General features: G+C 35.9%; 1 protein-coding gene and 1 non-coding gene across 7 annotated transcripts in view; both read right to left on the bottom strand.

The window, feature by feature from the left end:
• Window positions 1-17,467, bottom strand: part of LOC141404703 (maternal protein pumilio-like) — a 551,168-nt gene that overhangs the window by 422,305 nt on the left and 111,396 nt on the right. The window lies entirely within an intron of this gene.
• Window positions 16,232-16,304, bottom strand: TRNAA-AGC (transfer RNA alanine (anticodon AGC)). Its single transcript has one exon. It is a non-coding gene; the product is annotated as a tRNA-Ala (tRNA).

The raw sequence follows: 17,467 nt of genomic DNA, 5'->3' as shown, positions 1-17,467 counted from the left end.
TTATTATTATTATATTATTATTATTAACATTTATTAACAATTTAATTAACATTTTGTTTGTATGTAATTAATGGAATTATAACCTTTCTTTGCTATTCTATACTCTTTCTCCTTTTTGAAAATCAATAAATTTGCCTTTAAATTTAATTGCATCTAATATTCATTCCGTGGGATGTCAAGGTTCTCACAATTATTGTTGAGTTGAATGCATTAAAGGACTTTTTAAATAGAAAATTATACTTCTTAGGTATTCACCCACTAAACGGCCCATTAAGGTGCACAACAGTTGTGAAATGTCACACAGGGAATCAAAATAATGAAATAATAATATCTATAGACAGAAAGCATTGAGAGTTCATCTATAGGCAGAAAACCAAGCAAAGGGAATTCTATGAAGAAAAAAATATTTAAAGGTCGTGCTTCCTGACATAACGACACAAAATTCTAAAGTGATCCACAGTGAAAGGAGTGACTGACATTGGTCTCAAACTTAAATCAAGTTCGAAGACGGACTATATGGGTCAACTACTGCCGGTACCTTCTTCACAAAAAATTATCGCTTAAGTGCAGTTTAAGGAATGTTCGAGAATCTTTTTAAGAATTTGTAACGAAAATACTCCTAGCGGTCCTGATTACAGCCATATAATGTTTTTCATGGGCAAGAGAGTTGTTGCCGGTGGACGGGGTCCCATAAGCCGGTCATTATGGTTCCAACGTGAATAAAATTGGTCGGCTTAAAATAAGATCAAATAATGTGTACTAACGAACTTTGAATACCAATATCTCGCGAAAAATTAGTTCCGCAGGGAAAAAATATGTGGAATACTCAAGTCATATTTGGGTACCTGTGGTAAAGTCCGGCGCTAAAACCTGGCATGTTCCAAAAAAGTATTTTCCAAAATATGGGCACATGATTCCGAAGGTATCGTTTAGTGAGGTTATAGGTTCTATATTAATGTCTTCATAAGAATTTGGTACATATCCAGTGGTAATATATTAATGTCCTTATAAACAATTGCTCCATCGTGGAGGCTTGGTTTTACTAGACGGTAAATTCTATTTCCGCCGCATTCATCGTCAGGATGAATTTTTTTGTGCATATGTGTTTTAAAGTCTCTTCAACTAAACCATGCTTATTTATTAATAATGGTATCCATTCTGGAATAACCGAATGAAATCTAATTTTTTTCTTGGTTTCCTTGTAGTTAGGGATTTTCTTTTTTGAGCTTTCTAAGTCTTGGTCCCTCTTTCATCTCAAGTGGACACTGACCTACCCGTGGTGTCACCTGGAGAACTGCCTTTAACACCCGTTAAAGGTAGTGAGCTAACATGTGCCGCGCGTTCGCCCATAAGAACGTTAAAAACTTGGGTTTGGGCGTCGGGTTAGTAACCCTCCCCTAGAAAAAAACAGCCTACTATGAAAAAACGAAAGAAAAGAAAAACAAACCCCTCTAAAGTTGACGAACCCAGCAAACGTTTTAAGGGCCATGATCTGCGAATCTGCACCTGGAATGTTCGCACTCTTTATAGAGAAGGTGCAGTCTTCGCATTGGCAGACGTACTTGAAAAGTACAAGGCCGATATTACTGTCATACAGGAAATACGATGGATTGGGAAAGGCGTCACAACAACACCTAAAAGCGACGCACTGTATTATAGCTGTCACGACGTAAAGCATGAGTTTGGTTGCGGATTCGTAGTTAGTCGGAGGCTTAAATATCTGGTATCAAGCATCACCCAGTGAATGAAAGACTAGCTGCAATTCGAATAAAAGCTAAATTCTTCAACATCAGCTTTATTTGCGCTCATGCTCCCACTGAAGAAAAGGACGAACAGACCAAAGATATATTTTACGAGCGCTTAGAAGAAACTACATACATACCGTTGCCCTGCCCATGACATTAAAATCATTCTACCTTGTTGCAGCAAAGGTACGCACCCGGGTTGAACGTAGCAAACAATGTGCGAACAGACACAAACACAGAAGCATGTTCCACTCGACTGGCCCAACTGCTTAATCAAAGCACTCCTAGTCCCGATATCATATCAGGACAAAGGCAAAACATTGCTCATTCCATGCAAACAGCCGAAAAATCAGTACTTGGATACCAGAGACCTCCACCAAGGAATCCATGGTATGACCAGGAGTGTCGTGCTGCCACCGAAGAGAAAAATGCGGCATATAGGGCTACTTTACAATCAGTGGCAACGCGTAGCGCACGAGAGAGATATAGGGAGAAAAGGAGAGAGTAGAAACGTCTTTTCCGCAGGAAAAAGAGAGAGATGGAAAAACGGGAGTGTGAAAAAATCGAGATGTACAGGAGCCAGAATGAAGTCCGAAAATTCTACCAAAGAGTCAAGTATCAAACTGATGGCTTTAGTACAGGTACATCCTCCTGTAGAGACCAGCAAGGTAATTTGGTAACCTGATAAAGATAGTGTACTCAGGATATGGAAAGAACAGTGTACTCAGGATATGGAAGTCCCAATCCCAGAAGATGGTATTGAATGTATACCGCCCAGCCAAGATGAGGTAAAGACAGCAATAAATCGGCAGAAGAATAATAAGGCAGCAGGAGCCGATGGCTTACCAGCCGAGCTGTTCAAAACCGGAGGCGACAGGTTGATAAGGTTTATTCATCAGCTATTTAGCACCATCTGGCAGGATGAACGAGTACCCGACGATTGGAACCTGAGCATCCTGTGCCCCGTCCCACAAGAAGGGGGATAAGACTGTATGCTCTAACTATGCAGTCTACTCCCTATTTCCTACAAGATCGTGTCAGGGATATTGTGCGAACGACTAAAGCCTATGGTCAACGAGATAATTGGACCATACCAATGCGGCTTTAGACCTGGCAAGTCCATTGACCAGATATTTACCCTGCGGCAAATCCTGGAGAAGACCCAAGAGATACAGATAGACACCTACCACCTTTTTGTCGATTATAAAGCAGTCTTCGACAGCCGGCTGCGTTCAAAGGTATTCCAAGCCATGTCTGAATTTGGTATCCCCGCAAAGTACATCCGGCTTTGTAAAATGACTTTAACTGACACGAGGTCCTCAGTTAAAATAGGAAAGAACCTCTCCGAAGAGTTTGGTACCAAAAGAGTTTTCAGACAAGGAGACAGCCTTTCGTGTGATCTCTTCAACACCCTGCTGGAAAAGGTTATACGAGAGGCAAACGTCAAAAGAAGAGGCACAATCTACACCAATAGCCACATGTTACTTGCTTATGCTGATGATATAGACATAATGGGCCGATCAGTAAAAGAAGTAACTGATACCTTTATGAAGGTCGAAGGAGAATCTGCTGAAGTGGGTCTGGCGGTAAACGGTGAGAAGACCAAGTTGATGGTGTCGACGCGCAATGCATCCATTGAGCTCGGACCGACTGTGGATGTTGGTTCCTATAATATTGAGGTAGTAAAAGACTTCGTCTACCTCGGCACCTCCGTAAACACAACAAACGAGATCAGTTGTGAAATAAAAGAAGAATTGTATTGGCAAACAGATGCTACTTTGGTTTAAGTAAGGAGTTAAAAACAAAGTCACATCTCGTCAAACAAAAATAACGGTCTACCAAACACTGATACTACCCGTGCTGATGTATGGCTGAAGTGGGTCTGGCGGTAAACGGTGAGAAGACCAAGTTGATGGTGTCGACGCGCAATGCGTCCATTAAGGTCGGACCGACTGTGGAAGTTGGTTCCTATAATATTGAGTAGTAAAAGACTTCGTCTACCTCGGCACCTCCTTAAACACAACAAACGATATCAGTTGTGAAATAAAAAGAAGAATTGTATTGGCCAACAGATTGCTACTTTGGTTTAAGTAAGGAGTTTAAAAACAAAGTCACATCTCGTCAAACAAAAATAACGCTCTACAAAACACTGATACTACCCGTGCTGATGTATGGCTCCGAAGCCTGGGTACTTCCGCAAGCAGACATGGCAGTGCTTGGTGCGTTTGAGAGAAAAAATCGAAAAAAAAATCATCGAAAGATCTACGGACCAATCTGCGTTGACGGTGAATATCGACGTCGCATGAACCACGAGCTGTATCTGCTATACAACGACATCAATATTGTTAAACGTATCGAGATGCAGCGATTGCGTTGGCTAGGCCATATCATAAGAATGAGCGATGATGAACCCGCTAAAAATGCGTATAAATACGGACAGCTTGGCGGTGCACGCAGAATTGGCAGATCAAGGAATAGATGGCGCAAACAAGTGGATTATGAGATGAAAAGGCGCGGTATCCAGAGTGCGAAGCAACAAATAGAGAGAAATGGAGATCTTTTCTTAGTTCGGCCTATGGAACAAATGTTCTGTAATGGGCCAGCTAAGTAAGTAAGTCTTTTTTAGCAATTTCTCTTTTTGTGGGGAGATAGAGAGCCAGTATGGTTTCATCAAGAAAAAAATTTTCGGCAAAATATGAGATCAACCAATGGGTAGTAACGGAACTCTGAATGTACTCTCTGGGGCAGTGAGGACTTCCGCAGGAAATAAATATGAAGGTATGCGCAAATCGTTATACGGTACCAGCAGTAAAGTTGTCAAATAGAGTTCCGTCCGGCGCAAAAACTTGACATGTTCCCAAAAAATTATTTGCCAAAATAAAAAAAAATATTCTGCAGGATTTGAATTTTAGAAATGACCGTTGGCCACTTAAATAGAATTCCTAATAATTGTGCAGTTTCAAATCTATTCTTAGCTTGGCATATACGCTGAGAAGAGATATTGTAGGAGCAATCATATTCTAAGAACAAAATAGTGTATTTTAAAATTCTGAAAATATGTATTGGTGACGCAACAATATATTTTGTGTCATTGTTTCCTGATAAAAAATATATGGTAGAAACAACAATGTATATTTTCAGATTTTTAGAATACACTATTTTGTTCTCAGAATATAGATTAGAATATTTTGTTCTATAGGCACAGAAGAACGAGGGATGAGCAGTATTTGTAAACTCGGGGCGCTAAAAATTGGGAAAGTAGCGAAAAAGATTGGAGGGTTTAGAATCCGATGACGAATTTGTTTTTAAGAACAAATGTCCAGTGTGGAACCACAGAAATAAGTTTTTCGAAATATAGACGTCACGATAGCGATATCTTTAATTTCCGATCTATATATTATGAAAATTGTTAAATTTTGAAACAAGTCAGAAGTCCATGGCAGTATAAAGTTTAAACATTTAAATATATTATTTTTATTTATTATTTTTTTATAAATTGTTTTCATTTTTAGTTATTTATTATTTTTTATAAATTATTTTCATTTCTAGTTATTTATTTATTTGTATACATTAATTATGTATACATTTATATATTATTCCTCTTTTCTTCCTTTACAAATTTCACGTTTTCTTCATACACATGCTTTTGATTTTTTTTTTTTTTTTTTTTTTTTTTTTTTTTTTGATTCATAAATATTCATTACTATTATAGGTAGGTTTTATAATATATTTTAACAAAATTTGCCTTCGATATTTTTTTAATTAGAATCACAAATATTCAAAAATATGCATATTTTTCGGCCTATTTTACTTTCGTTTTGAAAACCACTTTCATTTTTTATCACATTAGCAATTCACATAATTCACTTTTTTCTACACACTAATAAATACAATTTTCTTCTTCTCCTCTTTGCTAATATTATTCTTTTAATTATGGGCTTTTATTTTTGCTCCATATTCATTTGTTGGAAATGATTTTTCAAATTTCCACAATTTTATGCAAAATTTATTATATTTTTTTTATTTCACAAATTTGTTTAAATACTCAAATCCACGGTTTAGTCGATTGATAAATTTATTTGTTGGTTCTGCGTCTTTTGAAAACCGCGCGCATAAAATTTACAACCACAAAAAACTCTGCGCCCAACGAAATGTTATAATTATTGACCAGAGGAGTCGCCTTCAACGGATAAAACAGTTTTAAACAAACCTTTTTCAGAGACCGCGAAAAAACACGCACCGTTCTCGTCGCGGCTATTTAACACAATCGATAGTTGACAACTGAAATAACACAGCGCGAAAAAATGGCAAAACAAAACAATACTCTCATCATCTCAGGCCCACCAAACTAAAACCGGAGAATAAGAAAAAAACAAAAATAAAGCACACAACAAATTTTATAAATAAAGCTCCATGCTAATACCACCAAAGCAACAACAACAACAACGATGATGACAATACTTACAAATAATAAAATAAAAAACAAGTAAGAACAGACTATAGTCGGACGGGGCCGACCATGTGATACCCTATACCACTAAACGCGTCTTCTTGGGATAAAGTTATAAGATGTGCATTAGAAATTTTACCAATTTTCACACAAAAGTTTTGATCAATTTAACCCGCTAAATATTATCCGATCATACCGTTGACTTGCACGCTACTTCTTCATCTCAAACCAAAACTACGTTTAAAATTTCGCGCCGATCGGACTATTATTGCGACCTACAGAGCGGCTACAAAATCGAGCAAAAATTTTGTTTTTGGTCCATTTCATCCCTTTAACATTTCACGATCATCGCCAAAAACTAATCAGTTCTATTCTGGTCCAAACCCGACCTCCATACTAAATTTCGTGACAATCGGTCCATAATTGCGGCCTCTAGCTTGATTACAATTTTTAATGGACGGACAGACGGACGGACGGACGGACGGACACACATCGCTAAATCGCTTTATCTCGTCGAGATATGAAGTTTGGTACAGGGACGTACGCAGGGGGGGGGCACGGGGGGCCCGGGCCCCCCCCGAAATGGATTGGTCGAACAAAATTTTTTAAGCTACTGTAACTAGATATTATATTTTTTTCTCATAAAAATGTTTGTATATTTAAAGATTTCAAATTAAAACTTATATTTTCTTAAGTTTCTGAACAGAAAATGTACATTATTAACAAGTTTTGTAAGAAAATATTTTAAAAATTTTTGTTTCTAAGGTGTTTTTGAGAGAAACTTCCAATAAAATCTGAATTACTTCTTCATGTCATATCATACCACTATCAAATGCTAATTCCTTAATGAATATACCCCATGTCTATTATTTATTCGAACTGTATAGAGCTCTCGAGGCTTAAAACTCATTCGGTTTTAACAAAAATAACGAGTTCAGTATTATTATGGGAATGGAAATATATAAAAAAATCTATTGAATAAAATGTATAAAGATCGGTCCGTCGTGGACTACATATCGACACCTCCAAATAATAGTATGCTAAGTCTAAAAAGTGAGTTTTGCAGGAGAAGCTCTCAAAGTTTGGAAATTTTTTTGAACTTCAGTACTATGCTAAGTCAATATTTCTTTATAACTTCTGTTCGGATTGACCGATCATTACCAAAATTAGATAGAATTTAAGTTAAAGGACGTTCGACACCTCCAAATAATAGTTTGCTAATTCTGAAAAGCGAGTTTTGCAGGAGAAGCTCTAAAGAACTTGAAAACATGCTAAGTCAACTTAGCATACTATTGTTTTCGATATTGAAAACCAATTAGAAATTTGTTTTACTGCCATCGCCAAAATTTTGTTATTCTGTTTTAGACAAATTTGCTGCTAAACAGTATGAGAAAATAATGAAGACAAATGCATTTTTTTTGCGTCACTTGATTTTTACTTATCATTACCGAAGTATAATTGTAACCTCAGACTTTAGATTACGAGATTATATACACTGGGATTGTATCGTATAGATTTCATCAAAATAATGATTTAAGACTTCACATATGTTTGGACGATATTCGTTTCAGCCAAGATGGGAGTACTTACCACCGTCCGTCCGTCTGTATTTCTGTTTGTCTGGCAGGTTGGAACTCATGATAACTCTAGGTCCAAATTATGGATCTCGTAATGTTTTGTCCAAATTAGATTTTAGTCATATCGGCACCTCCGCCATAAAAGTTCAAAAATGCTCACTAAAATGGTCGAAGGGACTAACCGATTCGGTCTAAAATCGAACCTAATATGGTTCGCAAAATTACTTCTAAAAGTACATCAAGGTCTAAGAGAATATGTTTGGACAACATCTTCAGGTTTCTTATACAAGTCTAACATAACTGCAGTTTAAAGACTGTTCGATGATTTTTTGGACATTTTGTAGTCTTGTTTACAGCGATATCCTACTTTTCGTGGACAAGTTTATGCTTCTTGACAAAGCTCTAAATACTACGGTGGCCAACTAAAAAGCTTATGGGCGCGGTAACTATCGAAGGAGTGTCTCTCAAATAATTATTAGTAAATAATTATGTGGGGTTCAATAAGGATCGATTGTTATTTGTCAAAATTATATAGAACTAAGTCCATCAAAGTGTTTGTCATCGAGTCCAAAGACTTCTAATCGTACAATTAAGAAAACAAATTATACCGCTTCTTTTGTAACATAATATTAAAAGTAAAAATAATCCTGGTATCAGAATCTATCTCTTTCGGTAAATAACGCTGTGCAACATTTTTAAGGTAATCTTGTGCAAATAATTTGAAGTGAGGATTTTTTGAAAGTACAGACCCAAAGTACAAATGCCCTAGTTCCGTTTTGTTGAGTCAGATACAGCTTGGATTTTATGGCCCCATCTAAACATTATTAAATATCGACTTTTTAAACAACTCGGGGCTATATCTCTGAAACCAATGCAAATCTTCTTCTGACCTTTGCAGCAAATTTGTAGAGGAGGGCCAAAATAAAATATTTGGAGAAATGAAAAAAAAAAAATAAATTTTATAATATATCTAAAAATTACATTTCGCACCATATCTCAAAAACTGTTAAATTTTTCTTAATGTTTTCATTTGGAAACATATCAACGACAACGACAGCCGATATTCTTAAAAATTAGGCTAAGATCATCGAAATAGTGAAAATCTTGCTATAGCAAAGACAACGGCCATTCTTTGTGGTTGTAAAATTCTGCGATTCAATATACTTCAATAAATTTTACATTGCGACATTGCCGAACGTGGCCCGATATTGTCTATTTTCAATTCTAAATATCCTACTCTGTAAATATTTAAAATTGTATCCTTAGTCCCAATTTACATTAAACGATTTTTCTTGCGGCAATTTTTCTCGTTCTCTTTTAAACTTGCCTCTTGCGTTTATACAGGCAATTCTGTTTTCAAAACAATGAATATAATGTCAAAAACGAAAAATATAAAAGGAATTGCCTGAAAATTGCCGGTACGAGCAATTTTTTTCTACTTCCATACCCCTTACGTGTTTCTCCTACAAACTGAGACTTGCCGCAAGTAAACTCGCCTAATGTAAATTTGGACTAAATATTATGAATTCTTTCTATTGAATTTATATACTTTGTACCATTATTTCATATAAAATATAGAATGGAATATAGAATAGAATATGTGCCAAAATTTCCAGTCCATCGGACAAAAATTTACCGAGATATGAGCTTTCGAAGGGAAACATTTATTGTGTTTTGTATGTAGCATAGAAACTAAAAACGTCTTTTCCTCGAAGTGGCATTTTATATGTTTTTGTGGGACTATTGTACACATAAATCATGTGCTTGACCGAGAGAGTCTTTAAAAAAAAAACTGCTGACGGAGTCAGAAAAAATATCAATTTTGTACCGTTCAAAATTTTTAAAAATTGATTTTTTTAATTCATTTCCGATAATAGACAAGATTATTAGGTTCGTAATGATCCCACAAAAATATATGCTGATCGGTTTATTCTTTTTCAAACTACAGTGGGTACCGCAAACTGCTTTAGTAAAATCAGTGTTTTATAACCGGGCATTTGAATGTAAGATTTTTCAAAAAAAAAGAAGGTAACATAAGGTTTAATAGATTTTTTATAAAAAATGCATGAAAATGGCTTTTCTCGTACTTATAAGTGGCCATAACGCCTTAAAATAGCTTTACGTAACGCTACACAACATTTGAATTTTTCATGATTTTTGGTCAAGTTGTGCCCCCCCCGAAATGAAATCCTGCGTACGTCCCTGGTTTGGTATACCACATGAGGGGTCTACGACGAATATTTCGTGGCGTTACATGAATTTTTGGGAAAACAAACTTATTATACCCTTTTCCACATTGTGGTATAGGGTATAACAACTAACAAAGTAAATGAGCGAAAAAATACCGGCAGACGTAGTAGAAGTAAAGAGGTAGCCGCGCGCCTTATTGGCCGTTTATTTGCCGCTTTATGAGGTTGGAGAATAGTACACATCACCGAGTATGAGTACTTGTGCTGTGGTGTAAACTATAACAACAACAAATTCGTACAAAGACCTCAACATCATCGTCATCGGCTCTAATAAACAAACGTCATAAACGACGAACAAATACGCATAGGGTTGCCAATTTAAACATTCAAAATTATTCAAATTATGGTGATATTCAACATGGCCATTTCGAAGAATTCACTTTAAGAGCGGTTTGGGCTCGGATCCAAATCATGTTGATAAATTTACCTTGAGGTCTGATAAACATTTTTTCTAGCAGTACATCCCAAATATGCCCCTTCATGTTCCATGAGAACGCATAATTTGTTCTGATATTTTTACATCTGAGCATGGCAAGATTGGTAGAGTTGCTAAGCTCGTTCAATTGAACGATCCGGATCACTAACTCATTCAATGGACACCGGCAATTTTTTTGACAATCTGCGTATACTTAATTTCACACGTTGGTTTTTATGATGTTATTCATTCGTCCTTGAACGAAGACAGTGATCCGGATCGTTCAATTGAACGAGATTGCCCAACTCTAAAGATTGGTATCATTATAAAGCCCTGGAGGACTTGATCCAACTATTTTTTTAGATAAAAGTCCATATGTCCGAAATTATGGAACTTTAGGAGATTAAAGATTTAACCGCATTGCCGATGTTGGACTCTGTTCGTAAATGAAGTTTTGAAATTCTCGCCCGTAGCCCGTCCACATGCAGAAGGGCGATTCAACAACTTAACCGGTGTTGTTGTCCATAGGCCGATCACCCACAAAAAGTTTTAATTTTTAAAGCGAGATTTAACCGCGGTCTTTGCAGTGATACCCATAATGACCAAGGCAATATGGGATTGTGAAAAATTAGAAAAAAAACATGGGTACTTATAGAACTATGAAATCCCGCATTTCTATCAGAATAAGTAGACCTACATGTACTTTGAACAGATCTCTTATAACATTACATTTTTAGCCGTTTGTTGGATAGGTATCATTAGCAGTGAGTCTATTTATTGCATTGGTGGACCTCATGAACACAGTCTACGCCAAAAACAAAACATCAAACTTCTTATAATTGAAGAAACCAACTTGGGTGGGGTTTTTGGAACATTCGGACCATTATCGATAGAAATATGGGCAATAAAATTATACCGTTACTACACGCAGAAAAATTTATATTAGAAATATGTTTGGATCCAAACAAATATATGTTTGGGACCGGTTGCAAACAAATATATGTTTGCAACATTTTCTAACATATCTCAATTTGATATGTTTGGGTGAAGAGAGGATGTTTGTCAACGAGAGTAATAACAGTGTTCTCGCGGCTGCGGAATGCTGTTTTATAATAAAGAGTTGTGTGTATTGTATAATAGAAGACGTAGACGTAGCGTCAAGACGGTAAAGAGAGTGAATAAATCAGTATTTTGTGTTTTCTTAAAGAAATCGTGTTTTTAGTAAATTAAATGCCCAATACATTTTATAATTGAATCGAAAAGTTGAATGGAATTATTTTATTGGACAAGGAAGAAATCGCATTTAATATTGGTAATTACATACATATGTTACATATTTGAAATATGGTATATCCATATTTATTACATAGTCATTTGATTCCAGATGCCGATTCCCCACTGATGATGTCAACTTTGAGTAAAATTTGTTTTATTTCGCAACTAAGGAGAAGCGTTCAGCTACGTTTCTATATATTTTTCTTTTTAAAAGTAAAGTGTGTTATGTATTTCTTTGTAATTTTGTATGTACCAATGTGTCTGTTGTTGTTGTGCCTTTCAATAAACAAAAACACCACCATTTGTGTGTATATTATAGAGATATCAAGTGAGTTCTTACTGAGAACAAGAGAGCATACATTTCAAAGTGTTTTACATTGAAATGTACGCTCGCTTGCTCTCAGCAATCGCCCACTGGTGCATGTGTTTGTTTTTTTTTTTCTTGTGACTTTTGGGTTTGTATTTGTTTGCACCCAAACATATAATTTGTGTGCACCCAAACATATAATTTGTATGCATCCAAACATATATTTGTTTGCAGGACCCAAACATATGTTATGTTTGGGACTGTTGCAAACATATATATGTTTGGGATATATGTTAGAGAGGCCGTTTTTTCTGCGTGTAGCAAAGTGCCCTCTACTTCCTATGCGGAAAGGATATAAAAAACAAACAATATTTAATATGGAAATGGCGAACACGGAAAATATTATTTCACTAATACCAATTGAGATTGAACTTCAAAAATAAACAAAACAAACAAAAAACAGCCGAGGCACTGGCGGATTGGAGCTTTGTTAAAAACAAAAAAAAACAAAATTCCAATAAACAACCTCACAGGCAACTGTGTTGGTGTTCTTTTCAACTCACAGAATTCGGTGAATTCTTAGTTGATACGTGTTGACATGTTGCAAAATATTTTGATTTTGGTGTTTCTTTGGAAAAACCGAGAAGTGAGTGTGATTCTCATTCATATGAGAATACTAGACACTTAAAGAGTTCGGTTTTTCGCTAAAAAGGCATCATTTCAAAAACTGAGAAGCCAATTGATAATTCCCTTCGCCGGGATGAAATCATGATATTGGTAGCGATCAGTAAAATTTTGCAACACTGTCAGTTCGTTTTGAAAAACATTACTCTCTGTAATAGAGGGTAATAAATGAAGTTGAGCCAATGGGGGAATACTCCACTCAAACAATCGAAATTGAGATTGAACTTCAACAATAAACAAAACAAACAATTTTAATCAATATTAAATTTTATTTTAAATATGGACTTTCTGTCCTCAGAAGGTAAAACATTCTTGTAAACAAAGAAACCCAAGACCATGTTAGTACCATTTATTACTTTATGTAGCCTTATAGTATTTCTATATAATATGGTACTGTATTACTAGACAAAATTCCGTCACACATTCCAAATTTCATCAGAATTGGATAGATCGGGCGAAAATATATATGGGAGCTATATCCAAATCTGAACCGATTTCGATATAATTTGGCACACTTATTTCTAGACCGAATTCAGTCACACATTCAAAATTTCATCAAAATCGCACAGAAAATACGTGAAATCGGCCGAAAATATATATGGGAGCTATATCCAAATCTGAACCGATTTCGATATAATTTGGCACATTGCTAGTCCGAATTCAGTCACACATTCCAAAATTCATCAAAATCGGACGTATGCAGCGTGTTTGGTGCAGCAAATACGTCAAATCGGCCGAAAATATATATGGGAGCTATATATAAATCTGAACCGATTTTCACCAAAAGCAATAGCGTTCTTCCTATGGCTAAAAAATTATATTACCAAATTTTCAGCTGAATCAGACAAAAAATGCAACCTGTACGTTACGAACAAAAATACATGGACAGACGGACGGACATGCATAAATCGACTCAGAAAGTGATTATATGTACATATATACCCAAGAGGAACTATGGGTCTATTTCGTTTCCTTTTGTATGTTACATAGAAATGCACAAAGACATAATACTCCTTACCACAGTATAATGATATACAATTCTGTACTATTTAGAACCTTTCGTACACATAAGTACGAATTTTCAGAACTTCCTCAATCCTATACTCCCACAGTGACCTTAATTTCGAGCTCTATCCTTACCATTTAGTTCCATTTAGTACTTTTCGTACCCATAAATACGAATTTCAAAACGTCGTCAATCCTACACTCCAAGAGTAATATTAATTCTAAATTTCTAAGTTCCAGCTCTATCCGTTCAACCAAATGCAAATTGTACCAAATTTAGTACCATTCAGCAAGTTTCGTGCCCATAAGTACAAATTTTCAAAATATCCTCAATCCTACACCCCAATAGCAATCTTAATTCCAAATCTCAGTATTTATTTATTATTATTTAGTACTTTCGAACACATAAGTACGATTTTCCAAAACTACCTCCATATCTGAATCCTACACTCCAACAGTAATCTTAATTCCAAAATTTAGCTTTTCAGCTCTATCCGTTCACCCACATCCAAATTATATCAAGTTTAGTACCATTTAGTACTTTTCGTACCCATACGTACGAATTTCCAAAATATCTTCAACATAAATCTCAATACCAAATTTCTGGATTACAACTTTAGGACGAATTTCCAAAAACCCAGCCTTATCGACCAACCTCGCCTCAAGACTAACCACCACCCAAAATTCCAGTATTCTAGCTTCAGCCGTTTCTTTTGGGCGTTGATTATTAGTCGGTCAGCCTCACAAATAACACAATTTTTAGTATATTTTAGTACTTTTCGCACCCGTATAGGACGAATTTAAAAAACCCAGCCTTATCGACCACCTTGGCCCCAACACTAACCACCACCCAAATTTCAGGATTCTAGCTTCAGCCGTTTGGTCTGGGCTTTGATTATTAGTCTATCAGCCACACACATTACACTATTTTTAGTACATTTTAGTACTTATCGCAACCTTCTAGGACGAATTTCCAAAAACCCAGCCTTATCGACCACCTTCGCCCCAAGACTAACCACCACCCAAAATTTCAAGATTCAAGCTTCAGCCGTTTCGTCTGGGCTTTGATTATTAGTCACACAAATTACACCATTTTTAGTACATTTTAGTACTTTTCGCAACCTTCTAGGACGAATTTCCAAAAACCCAGCCTTATCGACACCCTTCGCTCCAAGACTAACCACCATCCAAAATTTCAAGATTGTAGCTTCAGCCGTATATATAATAACAAAGACTTCAAAAACTTTAGTGCGAGAGGTGGCTCTAAAGAAGTGGCCCTTAACATTCGGACATTTCGATGTCCATATCTCAGGAAGTATTGGCTTCCCCTAGAAAAACACATATAATGTTGTAGTCAAGATCACTATCACTATTCAAATTTCAACACGATCCGAGAAAGAAACTGACTTATTGAACATTATCAGAGCAGTTATTTAATGAAATGATCTCACATCGTCCCCCTAGGAAGTGGATCTACGAACACACATATGGGACTTTTATGCGAGAGGTACCAGAATAGTTGTCCGATGTAGTCCATCGTTGCAATCAGAGTTAATTGAAGCTAGAGAGCAATATTACGATCTACGAAGGTTTGGCCACCAGCAATTTCAGTTGGTCAAAGTAGGATTTTTTAGGGCGTTTGGACTATTATGGCGGGAAAAATAGTCTTGGCCACGACTGTCATATATCACTGTAAACAAGACAAGGAGAACCTTTTACAAAAAGTTCAAAAAGATACTCCAGCAGACTTTAAAATGCGCCAAAAGTGTTACCCGATATAGATGTTATTGGAACTTGATGTACTATCGTCCAAAATGGATACTCAATTCGTAAATTACCGTCAACTTTGATCCTTTTAGTTGGCGAGGAAGAGGACAACCTACTGCAAACAAGTAATGGACCGATATAGTCCTTAGTCGAACCCGATCTGTGTTAGAAAAAAAATATTACTACCAGTCCTTTAGCTACCTCCCAACATTATATTTTTTCTAGGGGAGGACAAGGGTATGGGTTCTACTCAAGTCTTCATAAGAATTTGGTGCATCTCCTATGGTCATATATCTATGTCTTTATTAACAATTGTTCCATCTTTTGTATTTGTGGGTAAGGGTAAGTGGAGGCTTGATTTTACTAGACAGTAAACTCTGTTTCCGCCACATTCATCGTCACGGTGCAAATGTTTGGTGCATATATATTTTGAAGTGTCTTCAACTAAACCATGCTTATTTACTAATAATGGTATCCATGCTGGAATAACCGAATGAAATCCAAATTTTTTCTCGGGTTCCTTGTTGTTAGGGTTCTATTCCTTTTTTTGATATGTCCATTATCAAATGTGGGAACGAAAAATTCTTTTAACGGAGCCATCTGAAAATAACTTAATTTAAAGTTGTACTGATATAAAGAGAATAAAAACACTAACAATTTTATTTCCGCCGTAAGGGGAATTGTAAATTCCCGATATTTGTATTAACAATATCAAGATATTGATTGAAATCTAAAAAAAAATAAAATAATCCATATTTGGAGATGCGGGGCATCGATCCCCGTACCTCTCACATGCTAAGCGAGCGCTCTACCATCTGAGCTACATCCCCAACGTGCCAGCGTTTGTGTACATGACCCACACAATATGCATGTGCTAGGGCTACTTATCTGCCCCCCTAGACAAACAAACAACACATGTTATCATAATAAATAACTATCACTCGAAGGGAGGTGAGCTTGACCAGACAACACAAGAAGACAGTATAAATGAACGATTAAATAAATCTATTAGTGCTACAAAAACATTAGCAGAGGGGCAACAATAATGACGTTCACCGTTCATACATACATTTACTTAATGAATGAAGTTAACTCATCGCATAACATATTGGGGGGAAATTCGAAATAAATGTGATTTTGCTGCACAATGGCAACAATATTATGCGTAAAAAATAATCTAACAATGTAACATTAATGGAAAGAGTTTAGCTCAAAAGCCGTTAGAATTTTGAGGACGAGGTAGACTGTATAAGAGAAAAATATGCGTAGGTATCTAAAAAATTAAGTTTTATGACAGTAATGCTAGGTTTACATTTATGAAATCCAATCGATTTCAACTGTCGAGTCCATTGCTTAAACGTCAAATGAAATCCAATGGATTTCAGATGAGATTTCATTTGACGTATATGCAAAGGAATTGACAGTTGAAATCCACTAGATTTCGTAAATGCAAATGGACTAAGTTTCATTAATCAAATATCTAAAAAAATAAAATGGAGGTGGTTTAGACAAAACGTACTGAGCAAAATAGCGTAGAGCATTATCATACAAGATCAACAAACATTATCTAATCGGTAGCAAAAAGAGCGAATAATAGGCACTATCTCTTGGTGAAAAACTAGACTTTCCAAAGTTCATCTTCGAAAAACAGATTTTCTAAAGGTAAACGCTAATTGAAAAAGTATTGACTTCTCCTAAAGAATTATAATGTTGTAGTCAAAATAACAACGTTATTAAAATTTCAACACGATCCGAGAAATCGCCTTAAATTGGTTTAAAGCGCAAAAGTGTTGAACTCTTGGAACATAGAGCATATTCGAACCTAATCTATATCTAGAAGTAGTATTACGATGTGCCCACTTTGGACCAAATCGGTACCCGAGGACCGATGTAATCAATATTCGAACTTGATCTAAGTTTGGAAAAAAATATTACGAGGTGCAAAATTTAGACCCAATCGCTAGATTCGTTCGTGAGACATGGGGCTCAAAAC

This window comes from Musca autumnalis, unplaced genomic scaffold (genome assembly GCF_047663935.1).
Source record: "Musca autumnalis isolate F117 unplaced genomic scaffold, ASM4766393v1 scaffold_1, whole genome shotgun sequence".
In the NCBI taxonomy this organism is placed as follows: domain Eukaryota; kingdom Metazoa; phylum Arthropoda; class Insecta; order Diptera; family Muscidae; genus Musca; species Musca autumnalis.
Note: the sequence above shows the minus strand (reverse complement) of the source record. Positions and strands in the feature narration are given on the sequence as shown.